At 42.6% G+C, this 9,889-nt stretch overlaps 1 pseudogene; it reads left to right on the forward strand.

Moving 5' to 3' along the window:
• Positions 1-2,281: 2,281 nt before the first annotated feature.
• LOC100768261 lies at positions 2,282-3,187 on the forward strand (annotated as a pseudogene).
• Positions 3,188-9,889: the final 6,702 nt, after the last annotated feature.

The following is a 9,889-nucleotide window of genomic DNA, read 5'->3' on the forward strand; positions in this document are numbered from 1 at the left end:
ACCCCTTCTTTTTTAAATATGAAAGTTCTGATTTTTAACACAGAGACCAGGAAGGAAACTTGGTGGAGCTAAAGGTTCAGTGGTCTGAGTTGAAACTGAGACTTGATTCTCTTGGAGTGGGATGCTCTCACACTGTCAGGTCCAGGGTGACTCTGCTGTCCCCTCTTAAGTGAGCAGCTGGTAGAGACTATAGAGCAAGGACTTCCTTTGGCTATGCTCAAGCACAAGCCCTGTTTTAACTGACTTACTACATACTTCACTTTCCATTGCAATTCTTATTTTGTTAGTTGAAAACAACTTGAAAAGAAGCCTAAAGGGTGTGATTTTAAAAGGAAACCCCCAAAGAATTAGTGGGTTCCCAGCACCCAGAACTAGTGAGTAATACTTTGCTGTATTTGCATGTAGTCTCTTACGATATTTCAGAATTAGTTGAAATTCCCTTTAACTTTGTTTCATTTCTTTCCCAATTACAATTTTCCAAATAGTTAAACATATATATATATATATATATATATATATATATATGTATGTATTTATATATTTTGCCATTTATGAAACCTTTAAACAACATATAACATTGTTTTGGTTGCTTTAAAAATATAAGTAGCTCAATGGTATATCATTCTGTATCTTGCATTTAATATTCTTTAAAATTTTGTATCATTGGTATTTTGCTTGCATGGATGTCTGTGCACCATTTGCATGCATGGTGCCTGCAGAGGCCAGAAGAGGATGCCAGATCCTTTGGAATTGGAATTACAGATGGTTTGTGAGCCACCATGTGGGTGCTGAGAACTGAACCCGGTCTTCTGGAAGAACAGTCAGGGATTTTACCCATAGTGCCATCTCTCCAGCCTCTAGTTTGTATTTTTTTGTTTTGTTTTTTTGTTTTTTCGAGACAGGGTTTCTCTGTGGCTTTGGAGGCTGTCCTGGAACTAGCTCTTGTAGACCAGGCTGGTCTCGAACTCACAGAGATCCACCTGCCTCTGCCTCCCGAGTGCTGGGATTAAAGGCGTGCGCCACCAACGCCCGGCTTAGTTTGTATTTTTTACTCAGATTTTTTTTTTTGTTAAAATCCACATTGCTATGTGCATATATGTATATACTTATACTCACAGATTATTCATTAAATTTTCTAGACCCAGGCTGGTATATGACTCCTGTGTGACTGAATTGGCCTTAAACTTCTGATATTCTTGCTTCCACCTCCTGAATGCTGGGACTAGCCACGTGTATCCCTTTCAGCAACTCACTGCATTGATGCAGCATTGGAGTGGAACCCAGGGCTCCCGCACAGCCGGCAAGCGCCTTGCTGGCTGAGCTGGACTCTGGACTCTGCTTTACTGTTTCTGTGTGTAGTATTTAGGTATTTCACTGAACATTTCCTCTTCTGGTGGGTGTTTTGGTTGCTGCTAATGAGTTGTAGTTTTCAACATGCAACAACAAAGATTAGCTTGACACTTAGGACTAATGAGGAAATCAAAACACAATCGTGAAGCAAAGTGATTAACTTTTTTTCCACCCCAGATAGAACTGGGGTTTCCTATTCCTCATGTAAGAATCTTGTCCGGGTTCTGGTCTTACAAAGGTTCATTTCTATCAAAGTTTGAAATAGCATTTAAACTAATCAACTCACACATGGTTTGATTTGGAAACACCTTACATTTCCCTTAATATCTATTTTGTGGTGCTGTTTTTAAATTGATTTTGTATCCAAATGAATTTTAAGATATTTATCAAGAATACATGTTCATCACCCCTCTCCCCCGACTTATACATTGTGGTGCCGGTGATCAAATCTTGTTTGTGCCAGGCAAGTGCCACTCATCCATATTCCAAGTTCCCCCGACTATTTTATTTTATTTTTATTTTTATTTTTTGAGACAGGATTTCTCTGTGTAGCTTTGTCAACCAGGCTGCCTCAAACTCACAGAGATTTACCTGCCTCTGCCTCCTGAATGCTGGGAGTAAAGGCATGCGCTACCACTGCCTGGTTCCCCCAGCTATTTTCATAGAGAGCATAACCACCCCTCAAATTTTCCTCATGCATGTTTGTTTAGAGAAAACATTAAAGAAAATGAAAAGGTTTCTCAGAATGAGTTTTCCAAAATTATCTAAACTTATTTTTCTTATAGGAGTATGTCTTTGATAAGTCTCTGACATTTTAAAGGGATAACTATACTTTTTCTGAAAACTTCAACTTCTATTTCATCTTTAATGATTGAAAACTAGAAAGGATCAGATGGGATCTTTCTCAAGCAAAGACTTTTCTCCCCACACCATGCTGCTGACTAGAGGGTGAGAAGTCCATGGTCCCCTTTAGTCCACAGTGGGTACAAACCCTGAAGTAGAAAGTAATTTTATATGTTATGCCATTTGTGGACTCATGGAGTACCTGGGCTGAAGGACCTTAGTCTAGAGATATAGGACTCACCCAGGGTCACACAGGAAAGTAGCTGCTATACCAGAGAACAGGAGGAACACAGACGACAAATAAAAAGACATAGTGGAGACTGCCATAGCAAACCTTGGGAGGACGAGTTTGTTTCCATTTTGCACGATTTCCAATGCTGTGTTGGACAGCATAGGCAGTTCCACCTATTACGGAATTCTACACCCAGAAGAACCCACCTATACCTGGAGAAGTAATGGTTCTGCGGACTTGTATTTGGAAGAAAGTCTCCAGGAACCTCTGCAGAGCATAAATGCAAATCAGCTGGGACAAGTCTCCCTCATCCAGCCAAAAGGAGGAAAAGGCAGGAGGAAGCTTCGGCTGTTTGAATACCTTTTCCAATCTCTGTGTAATTCAGATATGTCGTCTTGTATTCAATGGGTAGACAAAACCAAAGGTGTCTTTCAGTTTATATCAAAAAACAAAGAAAGGCTTGCTGAACTACGGGGGAAAAGAAAAGGCAACTGAAAACCCATGACTTACCAGAAGATGGCCAGAGCCCTGAGGAACTATGCAGGACTGGGGAGATCACGAAAATCCGCAGGAAGCTGATCTACCAGTTCAGTGAAGCTGTTCTCCAGAGCCTGTCTCCATCTCCATCTCACTTTCCAGGGGAAAGACCTCTTCTACTCCCAGTATGACCAGCCTAATCAGGAATGTCTCAGCCTGAACCACTGGAATACAAACTACTATGCTGATGCTGGTTACCAAGAGCTAAGCCACTCCAGCTTCTAATTGTATTCTACCATTCCTTGCCTTGCTAGCATCAGAAAAACTCCCAGTTCCAGAACTTTTCTAAGGCAAACAGCTGCTCTCCATAGGCACACATACACATACATACACATACACATACACACACACACACACACACACACACACACACACACACACACACACAAACATTTAAGGAGGACACTGTATAGAATATGGTCAGACTTTAGGTAGTGTTTGAACATGTACTGTGACACAGAGGTTATACCGAAATGTTCATGACTTCAAAAACTACAATATCTTTTATAATATCCAATCTAACAAGCATTAGTCTATGACTGTGACTTTAATTTGCATTTTCGATTATATATATGAATTTTTGTTTTAAGACAGGGTCTTGCTATATATATAGGCCTGGCTTGCTTAGATCTCACAGATCTCCAAGTGCTGGTGTCAAAGGTGTGTGCTTGTGTTTGGAGATCATTGAGGACATTTCTACTCAAACTCACCGGTGTGAAATTTTACCTGTTCTAGTAGTTGGGTTTTGTTTTTTTGTTTTTTTGTTTTTTTTGTTTTTTTGTTTTTTTGTTTTTTGTTTTTTGAGACAGGGTCTCACTTTGTAGTGCTAATTGGCCTGGAGAATACAAGGCCGGCCTAGAATTCAGATCTTTTCCATTTATCTATATAGCTTTACTTACATTAGTCACGCTTCCATGGTTTTCAATAGATCCCAAAGAAGTAAATGATTGGTTAAACACAGTTAAGAATTCTATTAGGGGCCGGGCGTTGGTGGCGCACACCTTTAATCCCAGCACTTGGGAGGCAGAGGCAAGCAGATCTCTGTGAGTTTGAGGCCAGCCTGGTCTCCAGAGCTAGTGCCAGAATAGGCTCCAAAGCTACACAGGGAAACCCTGTAAAAGAATTCTATTAAGCTATTGTAAGTGAGTTTTCATCTTAATTTCTTTTTCAGAAATTAAACAGACTGATGTGTGTGCATACTCACGTGCACCCAAAGTTTATTTTTTATTATCAGTATTAACTAGGCTTTTGCTGCTGTTGCTAGACTCTTTTTTTCCCTAAGAAATTATTTTTTTATTAGTTCAACTCAGAAACAAGCCTGCTTCAGGGCTGGAGGGATGGCTCAGTGGTTAAGAGCACTGGCTGCTCTTCCAGAGGGCCCAGGTTCAATTCCCAGCACCTACCTGGCAGCTCACAACTGTAACTCCAGTTCCAGTGGATCTGATACCTTCATACCAATGCACATAAAATAAAGTTAAATAAAAGCTGTGTTTAAAACTAAGATGGGAACAAATGTTTCTGTTAAGCAAATGTACTAAAACACTGCAGCAGAATGCTCAGACTCAGCAGTGTGATGGCTTTGGCAGCATTGATTCTTCAGAAAGAATCAGCACTGTTTTGGAGGACTTTAAATGCCCTTAAGCTTCATGGACCCTCAGCCCTTACTGTATCTTGGGGATCCAAACCTTCTGCCTCCCCAGAGTTGGATCAGGAAAATCTATTCCTATCTTACACATTTAAGACATTTCATAGTTATCTGATCGTGAGCCTATCTTCCTCTCTTGGAAGTTCCTGTCGAGGGTTACACACATGCTGATGGGTTCTGTATTTCATCATTACAGAGCTGCAGAGTGCAAGTTAGAGTAAGTGGTCCTGAGAGTTCGTCAAAAGGCAAGGAATGAGTAAACAGATAGACTGTGGATGGGAGAATGGGTAGATTGGAGGGTGGGCAGATGGCTGGCTGGATGGGAGGCTGAGTGGATGGGAGGGGGGGTGGATGGATGGATGGGAGGGTATGTGGGTAGATGGATAGATGGATGGATGGGAGGATGGGTGGGTTGGTGGGAGGGTGAGTGGATGGATGGATAAATGGGAGGGTGGGTGGTTGGATGGATAGATGGATGGGATGGTGGGTAGGTGGATGAAAATTCTGGTGAGGAAGATTGTACCTGAAGGAGACACTTTCCCTGCCAGGATTTATAAAGCTGAGCATGTGATTTAAAACATGCTAGGTACCTGTTACTGATAAAGTAGTAAAATTTACTAATATTCTATGAATCAGTTTGAAAGTAGAGATCTTCCTTTCACCCTCTGCTAAATTGACAATGGCTGGTTGTGGTTTTCTATTTGAGAAGATGATAACACTCTTGTATTAAGAAAATTATCAGTTTTCATTTTTACAGGGAAGCAAATTTTGAGAAGTAAAGCATTGCTTGTGACATCTCCACATTTTCATGATTTTTAAAAATTGAGATTGAGCTGAAAAGGGAAGATAAGGGCAGTGGGGGGGAGGAGGATGGGAGTGGGGAGGAAGGGAGTAGGGAGAAGAAGGAGAGGAGGATGGGAGTGGGAAGAATGAGGAGGAGAATGGGGAGGAGGAGGAGGAGGAGGAAGAGGAGAAGGAGAATAATCCATCAAGGACATTTCCCCTACTCCATTCCTAAGGCTTCTCCTGTCTTTCCTCCTGATTCTGGGCCATTCAGAGGATTTAGCAAATGACAAATATACTGCAGACCCATGGATTTGATTTTAACTTAGACTTACTATGGGAGCATGCACCACTACCCTTGTTTTCAAGAACACTGAGAGCACATGTGTCATTGGCCCACACAGGGGAGGCTTCTGTATTTACAAAACTAAATAATAATTAGAAACCCTTACAAAATGTTTGAAAATATTCAAAGCTTTGGAGAAAAGATTTTCTTCATCAGTCAAGGTATTTGAGATGGCATTAAAATTAATGTCTAATAATTGAGAACAAGGAGACATTTAATTTTTGGGAGTGTGTGAATGTTGTATGTGTAATGTGTGTACATGTGATGTATGTGTGAGGTGTGTATGTGTAAGTGTGTGTCTGACGCACACACCTGTGCCCTTCCTTCTCTGTCATCCTCTGCTTTGTCCCTTTGAGGCAGGTTCTCTCACTGAGCTCTTGTTTTCTTGGCTAGCCCCAGAAACCCTCCTGTTTCTTCCTGGATTTCCCTTGGGATCTGAACTCAGGTATCCATGTCTGCTCAGCAAGCATTATTCTCTGTTTGTGTTCTCTCTCTAGTTCCAGGAACTGTCCCTTATTGTTTCAGGTTATTGGAAATTCTCTATCTACATCTCTATTCAAAACAAATAAACATTCCAAACTTTATCATCAGTTTGTGACATTGGATCATCAAACACAAGAATTGGAATTATGTTACATAAGCAAGGTTATGCTAGGAGACTTTCATCTGTTCTAGCACAGTGTTAGGTGGGGCATAGTTCCTTAGCGGCAATGTAGGAAGGAATGCATCCTTTAACCTAGAACTGGGTCTCTAGCTGAAGGATCTGCTGGGCTCTCTTCTTTGGATGTCTTCAAGCTGCTGAAGACTTCAATTCCAGGATTTCCTCTTGGGGAGTTTTCTCACTAGAGGGCAGCATTTGACTAACTGTCCAGATGCAGGGTTGCTGGTGAGTGGGGGATACTCATGCATATGCGTTAATAACTCAGTTAGCAATCTTACACGGATTTCTAATTCGATTCGCTGGGCTGGGACCCAATTTGGTTTGATAAGCCCTTAGGAAGGAATTTTAGGGATTTATTCCCACTAATAAATATGAATTGTTTTTAGATAGGTATTATGTCAGGTTTTCGAGTCATGCTTACCCTAGCACTTCTATTACCTAGCCTTTAAAATGCACATACATTATCCCATTAAATTATTTATTACTGTAGCTGAATAAAACAAGAACAGAGTTACTGCTTTAGGAGACCTCTTTGTGTTTTCAACCTCTGCAATGGCATCTGTTTCCCAGTTAGTGTCATCTGTATTATTTTTGTTGGGAGTTTTTGTTTTCTGTGTGGCCTGAGGATGTGCTTCGGAGGCTGCAGGAGTGGCAGGTGGAGTGCTGCCTTGTGGGAAATGATTTTTTTTCTTTGAGCTGGTCCTTGGGGTAGGATATTCTCCATATTCCAGAGAGCATGCCCAGAGGCTGGCCCACTGTGTGAGTTTAGGATCACATAAGATAACACAGCCCTTAATTTTGGAGGGTAAAAGAGCAAGTCACTGCTCGATTCTCATCATTCTGTCACTGTTGGTACTAAACTGCTTTTCTTATTTTCTAACAGAGTTGAATAAGGGGTGGAGACACATGGCGTTTTTGTGGTTTTCTGTGGTTGTAACAAACACCTAGGCCAATCAACTTATAAAGAGAAATAGTTTATTCTGCTCACATGTTTGACCATGGTCAGGTGGACACGTTATTGTCAGGGCTCCAGTAGGGGTGGGCAGCATGTCATGGTGAGATTGTGGGACAGCAGGTGTTTCTTTTTCGACCTATGGGTTATTGCTCAAGTGGCCTCAGCAGAAATTTACAGCTACAGACCTGCACACATAGTACATGTTCCCATATATGTAATGTATGTAGACTGCCACTGATTGCTTTTTTAAAGAATTGACAACAATTTATTTTGGTGGCAGCATATTTTCTAGATAGCAGTCACATCTGTGTCCTTACGGTACCGAAAGGGGTGTTTCTCTATACAAATTTATATTTCATTTATTTAGTATGGTATATGTGTTTGTTTTTGTGAATGTGTGAATGAGGGTGCACATGGTGGCCAGACAAGGTATCAGATGCCTTCCTCCATTGCCCTCCATCCTTCCTTTTTGAAGCAGACCCTCTCACTGACTATGGAGCTCATTCATTTGGCAAAGGCTGGTTAGCCAGTGAAATTGTAACAGAATTGTTAAATGGCCTAGAGCTAAACCCTAAGCTGTCACCAATCCCTTCTGGAGAAAGGAGTCATCAGGGAGAGTGACCAGTCCACCATGAGGGTGGGCACTGCCATGGGAGATAGTGCACTGTACCAGGCTGCCTGGAGATCTGGAAGGAGGCCTATGGGGAAGGAAGTGTGAGGTGGGAGTATGATGCTTGATCTTGATGGTCATGAGTTCTCAGTTCAGGAATCTGGATCCTCATCTTAGAGGAGACATCATCTTGCAGGATAGGTGACAAAGTGCCAGAAGCTGTAGTTCAGAGACAGTCTTCTTCAGAAGGGCCTAGGAAAACAAAGTGCTCCGGGCTGTGTAGTGAGGAAGGAGCTTTGGTTTTTGTTCTTCAGGTCTGTTCTCAGTTGGTGTTACAGACTGCAGGCTATGGAGAGGACAGACTGTAGTATCTAGCTCTACTCTTAGCACCCAATGCTCGCTGAGGATATGGTGAGTGCCAGTGTGGGGGCAGCACTTCACACAGTACAGTCTGCTTAATCCTTACCATAGTAGTAAGAACATCTCCACTGATGGCCACACAGACAAGGTCGACTGATTCCAGTAACTGCCCCAAGCCAAACGACTTCGGGTTGTCTGAGGGTTAACCTTGAAATCTTTCAGGCTGTATAAAGTAGGGGAGCAGCTGAACTTGTCTGAATTGTTGTTTCCTCATCCATAGAACAGCCCACAGGAAGCTAATCCTCAGGGACAAGACACTAAATGAAAATTCAGTTACGCAGTGCCTACTGCAGTGCCTGGCATGTAGCAGGTGTCATAAAGAGAGGCCGGCTGCTGTTTGTCTGTCTGTATATGGTCATTGGCAGGATGCTTCTCATTGTGTTTGCTTGGGTCAATGGCTCGCAGTAGTGTCTGCTTCACTTTCACTATTTCATCACCTAACACTCAATGAGTTCTTGCTGGGCACTGAGCACTGTGGGGAATATAAGGCCCATGAGCAGAACCACGTGTGCCGAACAGGTAGCATGCTGAAGATGTACGTAGGAAGTTTGGTTGTTGAGGGTGACCCTGCTCAGACACTCCTTGCAGGAGGGGTTGAGAAGAGGGAGCACTAACGACTCAGGCACTGGGAGTCAGTGAGTAGCAGAGCATGCTGAAGACTCATTTATTAAGGAAGTTAGACCTGCCTTTATACCCCCTCTCAAGGTCCAATTGGCTCAAGTGGCTGACTCTGCTGCATTGTCTTTCCCTCATTGGTGTCTCTGGGTTAGGTGTTTCTTCATCAGCAGTCTCTGGGCATAGAGGCAGGCTTGGCTCAGGGAGGAAGTGCCTGCCAGGCATGTGAGGTGGGCAGAGTGATTGGAGCTTGGGAAGGCTATCTGCAGTTTTTCCTACGCTTGGTCTGGAAGGAGACAGCAAACACATCACAAAAGTCACTAATAGTGACCAACATTTACGTGGTACTTTCTGTTTACCAGGCATGGTATATTTGCACATGGAGATGTGGGTAAACTGAGGAACAGAGATGCACTCAGTTCAGAGAAAGCCACCAGGCTTGGGATTTAGACAGCCATTTCCTGGGCACCTGTGCTTGTCAGCTGTCCTTGAATAATGGTGAGGACAACAGCAATAACAGTAACCACTGTTTTGGGCAACCATTGGGCACCTAGTGCATTGCCATCTTTTGTTTTCATAGTACCTCTGTATGCTGTGAGATGGATGTTGACCTGGGTTTCAAAGTTGGGAAAACAAAAACTGAGAACTCCCATTCCACAATGAGGAAGAAACTTGTCTAAGGACTTGCAGTTTGTAAGTCACAAGTCTTGGATACAGACACAGGGTGAACCATCTCTGTGTGTCTTCCTATAACTTCCTGTCCTTGTCACCCTTGTCACCCACAAAGGAGTGCTGATGAAGAAGGGTAGCTTCCCAGGTAGCCATGGTGACCAGCACACAACATTTAAAGGAACCATATTTGGCACGGGGGGGGGGAGAAAGAGTGTGAGTG

This window comes from Cricetulus griseus, chromosome 7 (genome assembly GCF_003668045.3).
Source record: "Cricetulus griseus strain 17A/GY chromosome 7, alternate assembly CriGri-PICRH-1.0, whole genome shotgun sequence".
Classification (NCBI taxonomy): domain Eukaryota; kingdom Metazoa; phylum Chordata; class Mammalia; order Rodentia; family Cricetidae; genus Cricetulus; species Cricetulus griseus.